Here is a 21,247-nt window from a genome sequence, read left to right as displayed (position 1 = left end):
GTATGAGGCCAACTCAACCGACTCCGCCGGGAGAGGCCTTAATCGCCGTAAGGTGCGCCGCATCTCCCTAAGAAACTCCCCGGGGGTCTTTCTTCGCTTTGTCCCGAAGAACCCGCAGGGTTACGGTCAAAACTCACGGCCCTCGAGCCGCCTACCCCATGTACCGATCACCGCCGACTCACGTCGTTGCTCCCGACCGCCACCCATCCGACCAAGAATCGCACCGCCTCTCGCATAGTTTCCCATCCTCCGCCCGGCCGCGGGGCGAGGCTCGTGTGCCGGGGCCCAGAACCGGCGGTGAAGCCGCCCTCCGATCCGCAACCGGTACTACCTCGAACCCTCTCGACACGGGTGACGTCGCCGAGCCGGGCCGTCGGAGGCACGCTCCCCGGCTCCGAGCCGGGTACGGGCCCTAGTGACTCGCGGGCTCGACTAGTCTCGCCGGGCGCTTTGTGACTTGCCCTTCGGGCGCCGTCTCTTTTCTCGGAGGCATAGCGAAAATATAACAATTTTGTCGGAAAGAAATCATCCTAATAACACGGCTTATCGCACGATCTAAGATCGAAAGAAAGACAAGCATCCTAAATGTCTCGTAGCCTCGTTTATAGATGTGGTGCACAACACACCGATAAACGTGACTCTACTAGACATGGTGCATGGACATTCCGAGGACTAACCGCTCTGATACCACTTTTGTCACGACCCAACCCCGTAGGCCGTGACTAATGTCCGAGTTGGACACTCGTACGCACCTAATACTCAGAATTGACATACTACCACGCATAATCATACATAATCACATATGGCCTCAGATTGTCGCAAAATAGCAAACATATATCGTAACGTACAGAATCTCATAGTATACACAAAGGCAAGCCAGCTAGGCTGCCATGGCGGGTGGACCGCCCAAAAACACATAACACACACACATAGCTGTACAGACGTAACCGTACCTACGTACATGTCCACGTACCTCAAACGAGTAACAAAATCATATGACGGGACAGGGCCCGTCGCACTCGAATGAATATATACATATGCATCGCAAAGTATATATACCAAGTATAGGCTCCGGACGAAGGAGCGCTCTCAAAACGCAGTAGATGCCTAAGCGGGTGGATCCTCCAGGCGAAGGTCGGTACACACGGCATGAAACCCCGAAAAAAAGGGGTCGGACGAATATGTACTGAGTATGTAAAGCAGGAATACAGAATCATGATGGCAAAGTACAAAAGTAGATATGATATGCAAAATATTAAAATATTTGTTTAAAAATATAATTCATGCATAGGCTCTTAGAACGGTGGTCGCCCGCCTGTCGTTGGCGCCACGCCACAGCATCACACCAGAAGATTTCATATCTCCGTAACCCGACAAATCCCCGTAACACATCATAGCCAACCATAACGCCATAACACAGCATCACACCAAACGGAACCCGGCCCTCTGGAGAGGAGCTCGAGAACCGTAACACAAGATCACACCGTAATGTATATCATAATGCGCGCGAAGCATAACCGGCCGGGATCCGGAACGAGGTGATGACCATAAGCACGAGCAGAGTCGTGAGTAACCATATGCATAAAATCATATTCATAACTCATTAAACCAATAAGGAGTTCATATACGAAGTCGAAGAAAAAAAAATAGCACTAAGTTTCTTCAAAGACCATTAAGGACGAGCATAAAAGCCGCGGGCCCCACGAACGGGTGCCGGCCCCATCCGAGCCCGACTACGAGAGTTAGGGAAGAGTTATGCCTTATGAGCTTACCTATTATGTTTTGGGGCGTTCCGAGCTCGTATGCAAAAGTTACGGACGTTTGAAGTTCGGGACCTTCGTAGTCAAAATTCTTTGTAAACCTTTGAAATTCAATCTTTTGAAAACATGAAAGTCTTATTTTGGTCCCATCAAAGAGTAGATTTTAAGGAACGAACAAAGTACATACCTAAGCTCGGATTCTAAGAGTGGAATTACCCCAAGGCTCGGGTCATAGCCTAGTATCACTAAGACATGCCAAAAGAGGAAGCGATGCCTTACATACCTTATCCGCTCGCAAGCAAAGTCAACCTTCAAGCTTCGGGTACGCCAAGATCTACATAACGCCAAGTATATTATCATTAGCCATAAGCCTTTATGAATTCAATTCCAGACGAACATTAAATTCCACCGAAATTTCGCAAAAGACTTCCCCATAAATACGCCAACCCCGAGATTTATACTCGGCCAAATCCAACAACAACCAAGCCAACAACCAAACTACAATATCAATTTACAATATATATTCCAACTTTGATATTCAATCCAAACACATTCCAACCTTAAACACATGTTGCTACATACTTAGGGACATTCCAACATATTCAACTACTTCATATAATCAAATTAACATTAACGCTCATACATTCAATTATCCACCCGAACCCATTCCAACCATATGCAAGAACACTTTAAAGAAATCATACAATATTTCAAACAAGCCAAATATTGTTCCAACTTACCCGAAATTGCCTCCAAACCCGAGAATAACACCAAACATATTCTTTCCTTCACAATTCACAAATTACATCAACAAACCATGCTTAAACAACATTATTCTTAAAAGTTCAAGAAACTACATTACGTCATATTAGTCCTTAAAATCAGCCCACACAATTTTTGCTTCAACTAGGGATCATTAACCATCATTTTTATATCGCATAACGCATGACGACAATAACCCAAAACACCATATAACATCAACCACCATGGTTGCCCCAAAATCGTCCATACACGGCCAGCCCCTACAAGTAAAATTTCATGATTTCCATCCATTTCAACACATTACAACAACACACAAACAAGCTAAATACAATTAACTCATCACTAATAACATACAACACATACACGGCTAAATGGCCACTTCACGGTTCAACTTCAACATTCCTATTTCCATGATTTTCATTCATTTTCCAGCCTACAATATCCACAAACCATGCATAACACACAAGAACAAAGATTGAACCATACCTTTCCCTTCACTTCCCCACTTCGGCTAGGGCTTCTCTTTAGCAAGAGGAGTGCTTTGCAAGCTTCAATAATCACTCTATGTTGTTCCTTACCTTCTAATGAGTTGAGTTGCTAGAGAAAACTATTTATTTTCCTCACTTTTTTCTTGGTGTTGCTCGGCTAAGAAGGAGAAAATGGTTGTTCTCTCTTTCTCTCAAAGTTTCTTGAAATTTCCTTGGCACAAATGATAAAGATGACTAATAGTCATCCCTCTTATATTACATATAATAGCCTCCCATGTGGCCATGGCCCACATCCCATGTGCCGGCCACATGGCTCCTTAAGTTCATGAAATTTCTCCATTTTTCCCACAATTCATCTTTGGTCCCAAACTTCCTTAGTATTTCATGCCACCCACACTTGCAAGCAACTCACGACTTAAAATAGAATCGTAGTTAAAAATCTCGACTTCTTATCTCTAAGTAGTCTTGTCCCTAACTTTCCGCAATTAACTCGGAATGTTCCAATATACAAAAATGCGAGGCGTAACAGTATTGCCAGAATTAATGAAAGAAACATTGAGGTAAAGACAATTCCCTAATGGTTTAATAGCCATGGCAACACAATGGTAACCAAAAAAAGACCATCAAAGAAGTAGTCTTCGATCTTTCGAGGCAACATGGCCGCTGGAGGCGTAAGAATGAGATAATACAAGATATGGGCCGTAGAATGGAAGACGGGCGGAGAATTCAACATCGCAGTTGTACAACAATAAGGTGGGTTATGAGGTAGAGTTAAAGGATGGGCATATGACAGAAGAGCGGTATTAGCCTCAAGAAGATACATCACGCGAGCATTGTGGCTTCAGTTCAAGCGTAAGATAGACAAGGATAAAATGGTATTTCCATACAATAAGAGCTCATGCAAATGATTTCATAGTGAGGAGATACAGGTGATGAGAGTAAGATTTGGATTAGAGGAAGAAGTGAATGATGGACTAAGACAGGAAGTCAAGTGCAATAGCCACCGCAAGCAAGACCCATGGATGCAAAGTTCCAATGTCGCATAACGATTGGGGAAGCATTGTACAGAGAAAGCCTTGAAGGCAAAAAAATAATAATAAAATAATTGACTCAGAATTTTGTAATGTCTTGCTGATGGAAGGATGCGGAGTTGACAATAGAAGAGGATTGAAATGGAGATGAACTATTTGAAAGCATGTGAATACTTGACGATAGCAAACCACAATGAAGAGGAACAAATATGTATGATCGTTTAGAACAGAAAGTGTATGGGTGATACGAGAATTCCAAGCTTAGAGTACTCAAACACGAAAGAATTAAGGCCGCATCGTGAGGTAAATGCAGTGAGATGGATTTAAATGAGAAACTGAAACCGAGAGGTGGTGGTGAAGAAAATAATAGGGAGTAAACTTGTGTAAGACAATTTCGTGGCACTAGTCAAGAATGAGGATGAACCTAAAGCTGAGATGGGTGTTGCAATAGTAAAGAATCATATAAACTATCTATGAAAAATTTTCAGGCTAAAATGTTTGGTTCTCTACCGGTTTTGAAAGATCGACGCATTCAGAGAGATCTGGGAAAAATAGGTCATTCTAGTAAACCCCCCATTCTGAGATGGATAAGCGAATAGAGCTCATTTTCTAACTTTCCAAGGCATGCTAGAAGCACGTACAATAGACCTTTAAAGACCTATCGAGATGATCTGGAAATGATATATCCAGATGGTCGTATGAAGCTTGCAAGAATGGGAGAGTATCAAATTAGTTCTGCAATTTATTTATGTTTCATGACATAGCCTTATTTGGAGATTTTGGGTCGGGACATTAGTCATAGCAAGTAAAGTAATCGAAAAGGACTTACTAAAAAGAGCATGTTTCAGTTCAAGCATATAATTCTGGTTGTAACGACCCGTTTGGTCGTTCTGAGCTTTTTGCTTTATTTTCCCCAAAATACCTTCCCGTAGTTTCTTATTGGTATTTATGAATTAGGGGGGTTGGTGGCATGATTTTCGAAGCAATCAGGCCGGTTTTGGATTGAATTTAGTGAACTTGGAAGATTTTAAGTCAAGGAAATCAAGAAATTTGACCAAATTCAACATCGGGGGTAAATGTGTCATTTTAGAAGTTTTGTTAATTCTATTATGTCTTAGATATGATTTATGACTTTCTCGGACTGTTGGTTCGGGTCTCGAAGTGTTCGGACTTGATTTGGGTCGTTAGTTGACGGACTAGCAAATTTGAGGATTTAGAGTTGACCTTGGTCAACATCGGGTCAAGAAGACCTCTTTTGGGTATTTCTAGTGTACGAGCAGGTTAGTAACGTGTTTTATGACTGAAATGCATATTTAGTTTGTGTTCGAGGGGTTTCGGATGAGTTTCGGGTATTTGATCGAGATTTGAAGATACCAAAAATCTGGTTTCAGCTGTTATTGGTTTCCTTCATCGCGATCACGATGGAGGGACCGCGATCACGTAGGTTTGAGATGCATATGGGAATTTAGGCCGAGTTCGTATAGTGCATCGCCATCGCGAGGGCAGACCTCATGATCGCGATAGTGGAATTTTTACCTGGATAAAACTTAAATTCCAACTTCGAACTTCATTCTTTCTAAATTAATTTTGGTAGCTACGAAGCTTGGGATTGGGTGATTTCAAGGGAATTCTTCAAGATTTGACTTGGGGGTAAGATCTTAACCTTAATCTAAGTATTTAGCCTTGATTCCATCCATTAATTAGTGATTTCTTTCGTGCCTTGAACTTAGAAATAACAGTTTTTTCATAGAAATGGGTTTAATGTAACTGATCAAATTAGAGGTCCAATTGCGATTAGATTTTAATGATTTTTAGGACTCTTACTATTTAAACTATGGGTAAGTTGAATTTATGTCAAAATTATGGTTTTGACCTTCGGGGCTCAAGATTGGGTTTTGAATTGACGTTTTGGACCCAGAACGGTAATATGGTTGTCTACGGATTCATATTCTTACATAGATACCATATTTGAACAGATTGGGCACAGTCAGAAGCTCAAAGGAAGGGCAAGTTGGACTTACTAGACTCTTTAAAAAGTGTTTGTGTTGGCTAATGCAATTAAGAGGAGAAATGGGGAATTGAACATTCCATACTCGTGATGTGACTAAAGACTTCAAGGGTACTAATGTTATGTTATGGGTAATTAATGACATGGAATAATCTTGTGAAGTACATAATGTCAAGCTTATGGGCACTGGTTGGTAGTGATAAATCGACTTGGTTGGTATGGTTGTTGATGAAATGGGCTTAAGATAGCCATGTTTGATGAAACTTGTGATATCGATTTATTGTGCATTCATAACTCCACATCTCGTCTAAATCATGAAAAAGAACTGCATTTGGCATTGAATTGATATAATGCAGTTGCATGTTATATGCATATCCATTACATTTCTATGCTATTACTGGCATGGTATTGATGAATCATAAGGCATGGTCCGTAGAGAACTGATTGGATATGGTACATGGTTAGAGTGATGTTGACATGATAGCCTATCGGCTTGTACCCGATGTGATCTGAAGGATTTGGAATTTCGGGTGAATATATGGACCTCATGAGTCCCCTGTGGATCAGGTGAAACTACTGCAAAGTGTATACTGGTGCATATTGGCCATTGCATTGCATTTCATACCATACTTGATTGTGTTATCTTTGTGTGACTCTTATATAAATAATTGGAAAGACCCAATCTTTATGACTCGATTGAAATATGGACTTTCTAATCTTAATTTCGCAAGCGTTTATAAGCTATACAACTTGTTACTAACCAAGTATGGAGGTGAGTATCGAAAGAAACAACCCTTGTCGTCGCTTCGACTTAGGGTCGGCCAACGATGCTGCTGAGTACACATATTTCCTCATACTCACTCTACACTTGTTGCATCATTTTGTGTTCAGGTTTTGATCTGAGTTCGAATAGAGGACAAGATCTATCCAATCGTTAGGGAATTTTTTGGAGTTTAGGGTGAGCTGATGGAGTTTCATACCACTAGACTCTAATTCTATCTTATTACTCAGTCTACATTTGCTGCACCATTTTGTGTGCATGTTCTAATCCGAGTTCGAATACAGGATGAGATCCCTTCAATCGTTAAGGAATTTCTTGGCGTTTAGGGTGAGTGGTTGGTTGTTTCGCAGCACTAGACTCCATTTCTATCTAATTATTCTGTCTTTATCTTTCATATAGCATTTGTAATACTCAGACTTGTATTTCCGATTTAGTCGCTCTTGTATTTATGAGTTTCAGGTTTTAGGGAGATGTATGACTTAGACTTATTTATATAATGAGTTATGAGATTTATTATGAACTTATAGGTTGTTTCCTCGTAAATTTTGCTTTTAACTTATATTGTAAGACTTAGCTTTTGCTTGGGTTCACCTACGGGTTTAGGTGCCCTCACAGCACATTGAGATTTTGGGTCGTGAAAAATTTGGTATCAGAGCCCTAGGTTCATTAGTCTTATGAGTACAAGAGCAATGCCTAGTAGAGTCGTGCAGATCGGTACAATGACATCTGTACCTATCTTCGAGAGACTACAGGGCATTTAGGATATTTCACTTCTTTATTCCGATCATGCGTTCTTGACTATATCAAATTCTAAGCTTCTTGATTCATTCTTTCTCACAGATGGTCAGGTCTCGATCGACCGCTGCTAGAGAGTTGGAACCTGAGCCCGCTGCCAAGGCTGCTATACTGGGTAGGGCCAGGGGACGAGGAAAAGGTAGATTTTGAGTTGCAGCACCTACCTCCGGCCGAGTACCAGCGGTTGTTCAGGTTCTTGCTATGGCGGTATCTCCCGAGCCAGATATTATTGAAGCGGATAAGCCCGTTTAGGCCGAGGGGGTTAAAACGGGACAACCGCCTATAGATTTCATTGCTACACCTGTGCTTCAAGATACTTTAATTCGTATGTTGGTCTTTCTCGAGAGTACGGCCCGAAGGTGTTTTCACCCTCGCTACTCGGGTTCTCGTAGAGTTTGGAGGGCAGGCTCCTGATCTTGTGACAGCTCCCAAATTTCAGACACTAGAGCTAGGCTAACAGCTTTTGTGGCTCCCCCTATCCTGGGTGTACTATTGCCTGGCTTTACTTCACCCCCAGCTACTCAGCCCACGATGACTGTGGCGAAGCAGAAGATATTTAACTGATATGAGAAGATGAATCCTCCTATATATGATGGAGACCTAGAGGATGACGCTTATGATTTCTTGATCAGCTGTCATAAGAGGATGCACAACCTCGGGTTAGTGGAGTCTCGTGGAATAGACTACACCACTTTTCAGATGATTGGATCCACCAAGCAGTGGTGGAGGTCGTATATTGAGACCAGACCAGTAGGGTTCTATTTTTACTCAGGCTTTATTTACTCGAGCTTTGTTTACCCAGGCATTATTGGAGAAGTTCGTACTTCGTAGTGTGTGAGAGAGGAGGAGGGCTTAGTTTAAAGGACTACGCCAAGAGATGACTGTGATAGAGTACGAGGCACAATTTCATACATTGTCTTCCATGCTTTGATTATTCTTCCAGATAAGGCTGAGAGGGTGACGAGGTTACCAATGGGTTGATTTTTCCTCTTCGTTTGATTGAAGCACAGATGGCTGCCACAGGGTCTTCTTTCCAGTAGTTAGTGGATACAGTCCGAGAGGCCGAGTTTATTAGGCATGGGGATTATGAGGAGCGTGTGCTCAAGAAGCCTCGCTTCGGCACTTGTGTTGGTACCTCATCTGGAGGTAAGGGTCATCTTGGTAGGAGACATCACTGTCAGTTCAACATACCCATTTATGCAGCTATGCCTGTATCTGAGGGAGGTTAGTGTCACACCCTAACCTTATTAGGGTGTGATGGGCACCCGACCCCACATCCGGAGCCGAGCGAACCCACAGACTCTTGTTACGCACATAAATTTTTCTTTTCAAATAAAGATAAAATGCTAAATATAACTTTCAGAAATAATTCTCTTCGTTGCTTTCAAATTACATAAATTCTGTAATCGAACAAAACCAATCACAAATGACTTATCGGTGACGGAGCCGCTATTGCGGATCGATAACCAACACCCACGACGCCGTTGCAAAGCCTCTAACACGTATCCGAAATCATAACGGACAAACTCGACTCGGCATGCTCGGGAAAATGGAGCTTGCCATCTCCACATTTGGAACACCTTCTATAATAACTTCACTCATGCCTGGGAGTACCGCGCGGCATGGGAACGCGCCCCCGAAGAAGAGGGGGTCGGTACGAAAAATGTGCGAGCATGTAAGGCATGCGATACGTAAAATAGAACTATAAGCGAAACAAACGGACTAAAAGATAAGTACATTAGTCAAAATGCCGGACGCCTATTTCTCGGACACAAACCAAACATACCCGTCCCATATATCGAAGGGAGAGCAGAGGGTAAGTAAGTCGACGGAGTACTAAAATGCTTATTTTACAATTACGGATCGCATGTCCGAAGAGAGTACAGAAAATACGGAGCGCACCGGTGATGTCACACACGTCGGACGGAGAGCGAACGTACGAGAAGCTCGGATGAGGTCATATATCGGACGAACTATCGAACGTACCGAACTATGTTGGACATACCCGTAATCGGAGTCGACATACGAGCCGTGTCGGACGGATTCGTAATCGAAGTCGACGTACGAAGTATACCCCGGACAGATCCGTGAACGGAGAGCGGACGTACGGAGATATATCGGACATTCGTAATCAAAATCGGAAGTATGGAGGCATAATAAAGCGAGCCTCATCAAAATCGAGGATGCGAAGTCCGACACAAAATCGTCATCGAGTGTCCGAATATCAAAATGCTTATTTTCGGACCACAGTTATGCATAACGAGATCATATATCATCATAAGCATATGCGATAACGGATCCGGCCCTCCGATGAGGGACGCGGTAACGAACCCGACCCTCTAGTACGGGACGCGGTGAACGGACCGAGATCATATGCCATCCGGCCACCGTCCCCACATCATCGGATCATAATATCATATGCATAAACAGAGCCGGACCGCCTATGAGGGACGCGGTGAACAATGCGAGAGGAGAGCACGATAACGGAACTCCGGCCGGACGCGGTGAACGGATACATATACGGAAAGCATGCGCACGATAACGGTATCTGGCCCGGGACGCGAGAACGATACATTGAGCCTTGCACGAGCGAGTCGTGAGAAACCATATGCACATAAATCCGGACTCGATGGATAGGTATCGACCGACATCAGAGGATTCAGAACAAGTTTCGGGTTCTTTCGAGTTAGTATCGGAAAGTTATGAGCATTTTAAAATACAGAAACCTCTTCGGACTTTTTAAGCGATCCGAGATCGTACATGAAGAACGTAAGACCTACAGAGACACCCATATCAGAATACTCAGGTCAACAGACTCACACCCAAATACTCATAGCAGAATACTTGTATCAGACACTCATACCAGGATACTCATATCGGAGTTATCATATCGGATTGCTTATACCGGAATACTTGGATCGGAATACTTATGTCAGAACATACATATATCAGAATAGGATGCTTATATCGAATACTTATATCGAAGTACTTACATCGGAATGCTTATATCAAAATATTCAAATCGGATCATACGTACCAAGCGTTTATATCGAATGGTCCACCCGGAATACTTATATCTGAATTACCAAATATTTATAACAAACTCGGAACATTAGCCAAAGGTTTTCATTATTTATCGCACGGAAATGAGGCAAATAAAACAATATACATAGGTCTCGGGGATTGTGGGCCCACTTTGGGTCAAAGGAGGTGGCATACCCAATTTACGTATTTTACACTTCATAATATCATTCGTAATAGTTTTAAGGTAGTTGGGTTCCATTTGTTCATGTTCTAAATGTTTTGACAACTTTTCCAACCATTAGCAACATAATTGATTCAATTCTCTACGAGAAAAAGGGCAATCTCGGACATGGATTCCGAGGAGTAGAGTTGTCCCCGAGGTCCAAATTCAAGCCTAGTATATCTAGGACATGCCAAGAAAAAGAAAGAGTAAGCCTTACATACCTTTCTTGCCTTTTACAATCGCCCAATCTCAAATCCCGTTTCGTCCCAAAAACTGCAAATGGTCACATTTACCAATTACTATTTATGAGACTTACAATTTTCAACCTTAACCAATACTGTTCTACAAAAATTTGGGCAAAGATCTCCCCTATACATATAGCATCCCCGAGATTCAACTCGGCTCAAAACAATCAACAACCCAACAACAACATCAACAATCACAATAGAACACACAACTAGTCTTCTTCTTAACATAATGCAATAGCTTCCATTCCGACTTCAAATTTTCAAACCAACACCATCATACTCACATTCATTACTAATCAAAATCATTACGATGCCATTCGGAAGCGTTTCATATCATTTCTACAATATATACACAAGATATACAAAATATACAAACTTTCCACCAAAGCCATAATTCATCCAAAACTTCCAACCTTCAACATAAACATCCACAACACATTTTCACCTTCCATTATCATTAACAACAATCATAATTTGCACCTTACAACTTCATTCTCATAATTACATAAACTATAATAAAGTCACATATTTTCCAACAACAACTTAACAACAATTTCCTCATGCCAACTAGAACCATTTAACCTTCCATTTTCATCACAAGGCTACAACAACATAATTAACACACTAAATAATTTAATTCATATTCCTCCACCACCCAACATCACACGGCCACACACACACTCACACACCACACGGCTACATCCACAACATACCATTTCCATGATTTTCATTCATTCCACATAGTACAACATATATAATCCTCCATAACACATAAAAAAAATAGGAAGTCTTACATTTTCTCCAATTCTCCACTTGCCACAAAAGTAGTCTTCTTGCTTAAATAATTATACCATGTCGAAGAGGGACTTGAGCTTAGTAGGAATTCAAGATGAAAGGAATTTTTGAACCAAAGATTAAGGCTCCAAGAATTTTTTTTTTTTTCTTTCTCATGGCCGAATAGGCCTTCTCTTTCTCTTTTTTTTTTTTTTTTTTTTTTTTTTTTGTCTTTGTTTCTCTCTTGCTTTCTTTCTCTCCTTCTTCATATATGAATACCCCTCTCTTATATATATATGTGTGTGTCACATGATCATGCACATGCCTTATTTTTTTATTTCAAATTTTCTCTAGATTTTTCTTTCCTTTTTCTCCCCCTTTTTTTTCTAGAATTTTCTTTCCTTTTTCTTTTTCTAGAATTTTCATCCTTTTAAGGATGACTTAGTTTGGTCATCCCTTTTCATTCTTTTTCTTCACATGGCCAATATGGCCCCTTTTGGAAGCTTCTTGAACCCCATATGAAATTACCATTTTGCCCCCGACCTTTCACATTATTCCCCGTATGACGTCACTTTGCAAATTTCCCTTCTTACCCTTAACCTTTTTCAATATTTTCATACTAATAATGTTCATAATTAATATTCGCCAACGACCTCTGCACAAAAATAATCTTGGAAAATGGTCTAACCCTTAACTTCTCGCAATTATCCCGACTCATCCGAACGCATAAAATACGGGATATAACAGTTAGCCTGGACATACTTCTTATTGTTCAGGGCAGTTGTCCAGGAGTTCTTATAGGCCATCTGGCCATGGTGAACATTCAGGCGCCGGTCTTTCTCAGCTATCTGTGACTCCCAATAGGTGTTATGAGTGTGGCGATCTTAGGCATTTCAGAAAGGATTTCCCCAAACTTAGGTGTGGCGGTCAGCCAGAGTTATCAGACTCTCGCACCTAGGTCAGCAGCATAGCCGGCTAGAGGTGGTTCTCAAGTCAGTAGAGGTAGTTTTTAGGCAGTAAAGGTAGTTCTCAAGCAGGTAGGGTTGATACTCAGCTCAGTCAAGGTGGTGGCAGTGGAGGTAGTTAGACTTTGAGTGATCATGTTCATTGCTATGCTTTTCCAGGAAGACTTAAGATAGAGGCCTCCAATATAGTCATTACAGGTATTAATTAGATTTGCCATTGTCCCACTACGATACTTTTTTATCCAAGTTAATCCTATTCTTATGTGTCTGCCTACTTTGCTTCGAGTTTGGATATGATGCGTGATTCACTTGCCTTACCTTTTCATGTTTCTACTCCTATTGGGTATTCCGTAGTGGTAGACTAACTTTATCGTTATTGCATTTTTACCTTGATGGGATATGACACCTAGGTAGATTTGAATGTTTTGGATATAGTAGACTTTGATATTCGATTTTTATCATGCAAATCTAGATGATCATGCTAAGACAATTACGTTAGACATGTCGGGTATTCCTCAATTAGAGTAGAAGGGTGCTCTTAGTCAGTATCTGAAGAGATTTATATCATTTCTTAAGGCTCAACGGATAGTGGAGAAGGGGTCTCTCTCCTATTTGGGTTTCATTCGATATACTAGTTTGGAGACTCCCCCTTAGAGTTGGTTTCGGTAGTCAGAGAGTTTCCGGAGGTGTTTCTGATGGTTCTTCCAAGTGTTTCATCCGATCGTGGCATTATTTTATGAGTTGACTTGGATTCTGGAACTTAGCCCATTTCTATCCCACCATATCGGATGGTACAGGCCGAATTGACGGAGTTGAAGGAGAAATTACATGATTTGTTGAGTAAGGGATTTATTCAAACTAGTGTTCTCCTTGGGGTGCTCCCATGCTATTTGTGAAGAAGGATAGGTCTATGCGTATGTGTATTGACTATCGGTGGTTGAACAAGGCGACTATCAAGAACAAGTATCTGCTACCTCGCATTAATAACTTGTTTGACCACCTTCAGGGCGCTTCTATCTTTTCCAAGATTGATTTGAGATCCAGTTATCACCAACTGAAGATTAGGGAAGAGGATCTTCCTAAGATGGTGTGCCGAACGTGATATGGGCATTATCAGTTCTTATGATGTCATTTGGATTGACTAACGCCACTAATAGGGTGTTCAGAACCAACTTGGATTCCTTTGTTATTGTCTTCATCGGCGATATCATGATATACTCCTGTAGTAGGGAGGAGCACAAGCAGCATTTGAGGATTGTGCATGGCTTTTTAAAGGAGAAGCAGCTTTACGCCAAGTTTTTAAAGTGCAAGTTTGGCTTAGTTCGATGGAATTTTTAGGACACATAGTGACCAAAGATGATATTATGGTAGATCCCAAGAATAGTGAGGCGGTTCAACAGTGGATAAGACTTATTTCAATTACCGAGGTTGGCAGTTTCATAGGTCTTGTAGGTTACTATCAGCATTTTATGGAGGGATTCTCATCCATTGCATCCCTGTTGACTAGATTGACTCACAAAGAAGTGGAATTTAAGTTGTCCAATGAGTGTGAGGCGACCTTCCAAAAGCTCAGGACTTTGTTGACTGTCGCTCTAATTTTGACCTTATCCATCAAGGGACAGAGCTTTACGATATATTGTGATAATTCTGGGGTGGGCCTTGGTTGTGTGTTGATGAAAAATGGGAGAGTGATTACCTATGCTTCGAGGCAACTTAAGGCACATGAGAAGAACTAGCCCACTTATGACTTGGAGTTGGCAGCGGCAGTGCTCGCTTTGAAGATTTGGAGGCATTCTTTTTATGGGGTATATTGCGAGGTATTCACAGATCATCGCAGTCTTCAGTACATATTCAATTAGAAGGATCTTAATTTGAGATACCTTAAGTGATTGGATTTGCTTAAGGATTATGACATGACTACTCCTTATCACCTAGGCAAGGCTAATATAGTGGTGGATGCCTTGAGTCGGAAGGCGGTGAGATGGATAGTCTAGCATTATTACATCTTAGGGAACGTCCTTTGGCCATGGATGTTCAGTCTTTGGCTAACCAGTTCCTGAGACATAATATTTTAGAGCCTGGTATGGTTGTAGCTTGTGTGGAGGCACAATCTTCTTTATTGGAACAGATTAGGGCACATCATTTTGATAATGAGAAGTTGCGCAAAATTCGTGATAAGGTGTTACAGAGAGGATAAAGAAGCGATTCTTGATGGTGAAGGCATTCTAAGGATCAAGGGTTGAGTTTGTATTCCTAGAGTGGGTGATTTTACTCGGTTGATCACGGAGGAGGTTCATATAGCTCGAAGTATTCCATTCACCTAGGAGCTACAAAGATATATCGTGACTTGAAGCAACATTATTCGTGGTGTCAGATAAAGAGGGACATAACGGAGTTTGTGTCTTGGTGTTTGAATTGTCAACAAGCGAAGTATGAGTACTATAAACCTACTGGTGTGATTTATAGGATGCTTGTACCCGAGTGAAAGTGGGAGCGGATTTCTATGGACTTTGCGGTAGGATTTCCACTAACTTTGGGCAAATTTGATGCTATTTGGATCATTGTAGATAGGTTGGCCAAATCTGCGCATTCCATTTCAGTTCAGACTACCTATAATTCTGAGAACTTGGCAAAAATATATATTTGGGATATAGTTCGTTTGTATGGGGTGGCCATTTCTATCATTTCGGATCGATACACACAGTTTACATCTCATTTCTAGTCGTCTATATAGAAGAAGTTGGGTGCTCAATACAGCTTTTCACTCTCAGACCGATGGTCAGTCTGAGCGGACTATTCAGGTTTTGAGGATACGTTGCAAGCTTGCGGGATTAACTTTGGTGATCATTGGGACCAATTCCTACTATTGGTGGAGTTTGCTTACAATAATAGTTATCATTCAAGTATTGAGATGGCATCATTTGAGGCATTATATGGTAGGAGGTGTCACTCTCTGATTGGTTGGTTTGATGTTTTCGAGATTAGGCCATAGGGTAAAAATTTATTGAGAGATTCCATGGTTAAGGTTAAGTTGATTCAGGAGAGGCTTCTCACAGCTCAAAGTAGGCAAAAGAGTTTTGCGGATCAGAAGGCTCATGATTTAGAGTTCATGGTTGGGGAGCGAGTTATGTTAAAGGTTTCACCCATGAAGGGTGAGTTGAGGTTGGGAAGAAGGACAAGTTGAGCCCGTGGTATATTTGCCCATTTGAGATTGTTCAGCGTATCGGTGAGTTGGCCTATGAGTTGGCTTTACCTCCGAGTTTTTCAAGTGTTCATCCAGTTTTTCATGTTTCGATACTGAAGAAGTACTGTTGACACCTATTTTTTGACCTCCCATAATTTTGTTTGATTACTCAAAGTCCTTGGATAATAGATAAAATGAGTCATGCCTCTTAAAAGGTTTAAAATAATTTTTATAAGAATTGTTTAGGCTAACATTTTACCCCTTTAAATTGATGAAATTTATTTTTATGACATTGCAAATTATTTAGGAATTAATTGACATTTTATGACATTTATGAAATATTTTGTTAGGATTAATCAAAAACAAAGTAATTTTAAAATGATTATTTGTTTAATTGTTTAAATTTTCAAAAATCATATTAACAAATATATTATTCCTTTAAATCCAAGGAATTGGAGTTTTAAAAGAATTGACCATTTTACCCCTCAATCCTTAATTTTTTACAAATTAATCACACTTGTTTCTAGTATTTAATTTGGGTAACTAGTCAATTAGAGGGACATTATTAAAAATTTATTTTAATTATTTAATTGTCTTAGTCATGGCCACAATTGAATTAATCAATTAATGGTTAAAGCAATTGAGGTCATTTTTACAAAATTAGCCTTTTAAGGGCCTTAATTGAAATGGCCAAATTCATTTGGCTCAAATTAATTAAGGTCATTTAGTCTAATTGAACTTTAATTTGACTAAGCTAAGTATGGCCGTAATTGCAATAATCAATTAAGATTAAAATTACTGAAGGTCGTTTGGCAAATTAAGCCCATTTACACAATTAGTCGTATTTTAAATTAACTAATAGATCAATTGCGTCCTAAATTGGTTATAATTAAAGTATTATGGTCAACAATCAATGTTTTAATTTTTACCCACCTTTTGTTTTACCCATTCTACCCTTTATGTATGTATATACGCTTAATATATATAAATATACATATGTAGTATACGTATAAACGGCCCCATTTCATTCTTTTAAAATTGGAACGAGCCCAGTCCAAGACGGACCAAGACCCGGCCCAAAACAACAACAGCTTAAAGCGGGGCAAACAATCTATGCTCCCTCATCTTTCATTTTTTTTCCCACCCGAAACACGCCTTAACCTCACCCCTATCTCCTTCATTTTCTTTTCTGTGATAAACCCTAAGCTCTGCAGTAGATTTCTCTCTCTTCCATCGCCAAAAATGGCAGCGATACAGAGGGATCAGGTTTCACGTGGTCCTAGTACACCTAAATCTAGTAGAACAATCAATGCTTTGTACGAACTCTTGGTGTATACATCAAGCAAGGTAATTTCAATCTCATTTCCCTTTTTCTTTCTGTGATTTCTCAGTCAAAGATGTAAGGGAATGGATCTGAACCCAGTGACCTCGATTTTCATTAGCCGAATCTCATTTGACATGGATCGAGGTGAACTGACCAAGATCAAACCCTTTATCATTGTTTAGTGAAGATCTAAGTCGTTCGTTTCTAAGTAAACCACAAATTTTAGGAAAAACTTTCAAGTCACACATCGATGGACTAGGGTGTTGATATCTTTTGGGGGTTCTATAAATAGATCCCCATCCTGCGAGTTTTAAAAAGTTTGAAAACGACATAGCTTGAATTTTGAGAAAACCACTCGAGATTAAAGCTTTCAGTAAAATTTTGTTTAGACTTGACTGTGAAGTTGCGTCTTTAGTTCAAAAAGTTATTTATTTTTGCCTTTTCTTGTTTGGCTGAGTTCGAGAATTGGAAGCACAGAGGCTCCAAGTCCATTTTTGCTCCGATAGCATATCAAAAAGATAATTACTTACTATTCTATCGCTTTCATTTAATTTTTGTTTGTCTTAATGTTAATTTAGTTGTAATTAAGTGTTCTGTGTTTAGTTTAAGATGTTGATATAGCTATGTTTTACTTGTTTTCACATTATGCTTTACCCAAATGATCAATACGGTAACATGTATCTGTTCCTGATAGTTTAGCCTGAGGTTTGTTTGGTTGATTGTTGATCTTGAGGGATTAACCCAAGTTGTGACTTGTGATTAGTTTGTTTTCACTTTAGTTAGACCTGTTAAAGATAGGGTCATATGGAATAGAGTAGATATGAGTTAAATGAAGAGATTTTCTAGGTCTAACCTAAAGAAATGGAAAATGTAAGCTGGTTTTGAATTCTGGTTATGTAAAAAATGATTTGAAATGATGTGGTAATTAATGTTTTGAGATTAGAGGATCATGACTATCACATAGTTTAAATTAGGACCAGTTTAACCACTCAGGATGTGAAGGTGCTCTTAAAACAAGATTCTTGTTAACTAAAATGTGGTTCTGAATGTGCAATAGCCTTGTCAAAACATGTTAACTTAAATATGTAGTCTTAATGAGCCTCTTGTGGGCCTATTCATTTCATGATCTTGTTTCTGTGAAATCAATTCATGTGTAAAGGATATGAAAGGGCCTAGGCAGTTTAAAATGAAGGGTGTGCTTTTATAATCCAAATTTGATTTCTGATTATACAACTGGACTTAAATGTTTGCCAACAATAAAGTAGAGTTGCAGAACCGCTTAATGACTTTAAGATTAATAAAAAAAAAAACTATAGTAAGTTAGCACAGATTATTTACATGTCATTGAGTATGTTGTGTCTCCATATGATTGAATACTTAGCCCTTAAAAGGGGAGAGGGGAGGGGAAAGAATAAAAGAGGAAGGGAAAACTTGATATGAATCTGTCCAGGTCATGTCATGAAAGCCTCCTGTATTATTTATAAAATTGCGCTTAGATATTGAGTGCCCGTTGATCATAGACAAGAACAGGGCTAATAGTAATGTTTGTCCTTTCTTTAGGGTTGAAATATGTTATTCTGGTTCTGTCCTGATATGCCTAGAGGTTTAGTTGATTATTGTAATTAAACTTGTATAGATCATGTTATGTGAGGGACTGATATTCTGAATATGACCTTAGTATGAACTTAAGGGGGTAAAATGGGACTAAATGGGGATTGAAATGATCTATCTCGGTGAAGTCTCATGTGGATAAGTTATAAATGTGATTTGTCTCTTCTTTGGTGTTATTGAGATTGATACAAATGAAAGGGTTGAAAGGGTCATAGGGTATGGATACATAAATTGTAAACCACTTGGCAGTGAGGCAGTCTTTTAAAGACACTTTGAGAGAAGGGAGACATAGGACCAGGATTTACTTGGTTCATAATGTCTTCTTCCAAATAAAAGGTTGCCACGGCATATCTCATATGCCTATGGGGTAAAATCTATAGTATCCATACTCTATTTTCTTCCTTCCTTGTTCATTAGATCAAAGGGAGCCTAAAATGAACATGTCCGGTCTTTGTTTACAATTCTTACTACTGTCCTTGTTCTGGTTGGCTTGTCTGTTACTAGTTATCTTCTCACCTTTGATAAAAATGGGATCAAAAGAGTTTTAAAAGAATTGATCTGGAATTTGGAATATGCATCATGACATAAAGACTGGATATTTTCTTAAGTTGTGTGTCTTGCTTCTTTGTTTATTTGTTCTCTGAAATCCGGCAAGATAAAAGAGTATAAAGGCTGTGCCTAAAACTTGAAGTGATACAGTAACAACATGGTTCATTTCTGTATAATGGTTCTTGAATTTTGTTTAGTGGGCCTACAAACCTTTGTGTGCAGTCTTATCTTGAGTTTGTTGTGATTTGTTGTGAGTGCATCTCTTAAGGGATTAAGCCCTGCCCAGATTTGTGCAATGTATAAATACATGTTGGCCTTGGCTGTTGCGTACTCCATCTTAGGACTTGCTAAAGTTTGATTTAATCTGCATAGGCTTGGCCCGGTTCAGTACAAGTCTTGTGGAAGTTTAAGTCTGAAGTCAGCCTTAGATTAGGATTGATATTATTACTTAAAAGTGAAAGATAATTAGGTGGTTAATAAAGTCGGACAAGTTTAAGAATTACTTTAAGCTTAAGAGGAAATATTCATAGGGATATTCCTAAGTTTGATGTTGACTAGGTGCAGATATACATGTGATATATTAGCTGGTACATTGTATATACACATAAGTATATACGCCTTTAGGGAGTGTATATCAACGACCAAAGGGATAGAAATCCCAATTAAGCTTCAATGTTTAGTTGAAATTCAGATTTAGCATGGAGCTAGCCTAGCCCAATTCAACTTTATAAAGAAGTAGTATAGATTTGTCTAGCCCAAAGTAAGAATTTGAAGGGGCTTAGTTGTTTTCTTTTCTTTGGTGTCCACTCTTGGGTTCCCAAAGCCCAACAACTTGATGTAGTCTGTGTTCTAGCTATGTTATATACCTGTGTGTATGTATAAATTTGATAAGATCAGTGGTGTTTTTTTCTAACTAGAGTCCTTTGTTTTTTCCTCTCCCTCCTCTACCACGTCCACTTGGACCGGGTCTGAAGCCAAACTGTTGGGCCAAGGCCCAACAGAAATTCCTTCACAATTATCGAGTCCGTTGAACAAAAGGAATCTAATATTAAAGAAATGTGTACAAGGCCCAGCCATGGGTGAAAATGGCCAACTAGGGGCTTTGGTACGCCCCTAGCCTTCCCTCTTCTTTTTACTTTAGTTAGTTATTTACGCTTTTCTTCTTTATTTGTGAAGTTTGTCGTATTGTGTAAAAATTTGTAAAACTCATATATTATTGGAATCTTTTAAGATTATGAACTAGTCGTCTTAGGACAACGGTACTTATGTCGTTTAGTCGACTTTAGGCCCCCAAAGTAATTTTCGAAAAGAAAAAAAAAAGGGATTAAGCATAAAGAATGTCATTAGGAATAAACGAGGAACTTCACAACAAATTAAAATAGAAAGAAAAAATGGATCAGCTTTCAAACCATTACAGTATTTCTTAAAAAAAAATGAAAGTGAAGTCTTTTGAATGACGGAAACCAAATCATAACTTGATAAAAAAATTGGGTCGAGCCCAGTAGAAGGACATGACTGTTTTTGGGGCTGAGACCCGTTCGGCGGAAAAACATTTTTGAAACTAAAAGAAAAGAGACCGAATCTCAATACACAAGTTTTTGGGCTAAAGTCCAAAACTGGATAACTTCTTTTGAAATCAAAGATATTTTTGAAAGCCCAAAATTCGAAAAAATCAATATGTACACTCGTGTTATATAGTAAAAAACGGACCAGATTTGTA

The 21,247-nt window shown here is 39.7% G+C and overlaps 1 long non-coding RNA gene across 1 annotated transcript; it reads left to right on the top strand.

Moving 5' to 3' along the window:
* Window positions 1–17,167: 17,167 nt before the first annotated feature.
* On the top strand, window positions 17,168–20,771 carry LOC132050248 (uncharacterized). Its single transcript, XR_009413301.1, has 2 exons — window positions 17,168–17,629; window positions 17,742–20,771. It is a non-coding gene; the product is annotated as an uncharacterized LOC132050248 (long non-coding RNA).
* Window positions 20,772–21,247: the final 476 nt, after the last annotated feature.

The sequence above is a fragment of the Lycium ferocissimum genome, chromosome 3 (assembly GCF_029784015.1).
Source record: "Lycium ferocissimum isolate CSIRO_LF1 chromosome 3, AGI_CSIRO_Lferr_CH_V1, whole genome shotgun sequence".
Classification (NCBI taxonomy): Eukaryota; Viridiplantae; Streptophyta; class Magnoliopsida; order Solanales; family Solanaceae; genus Lycium; species Lycium ferocissimum.
This window is presented reverse-complemented; position numbering and strand designations above follow the sequence as displayed.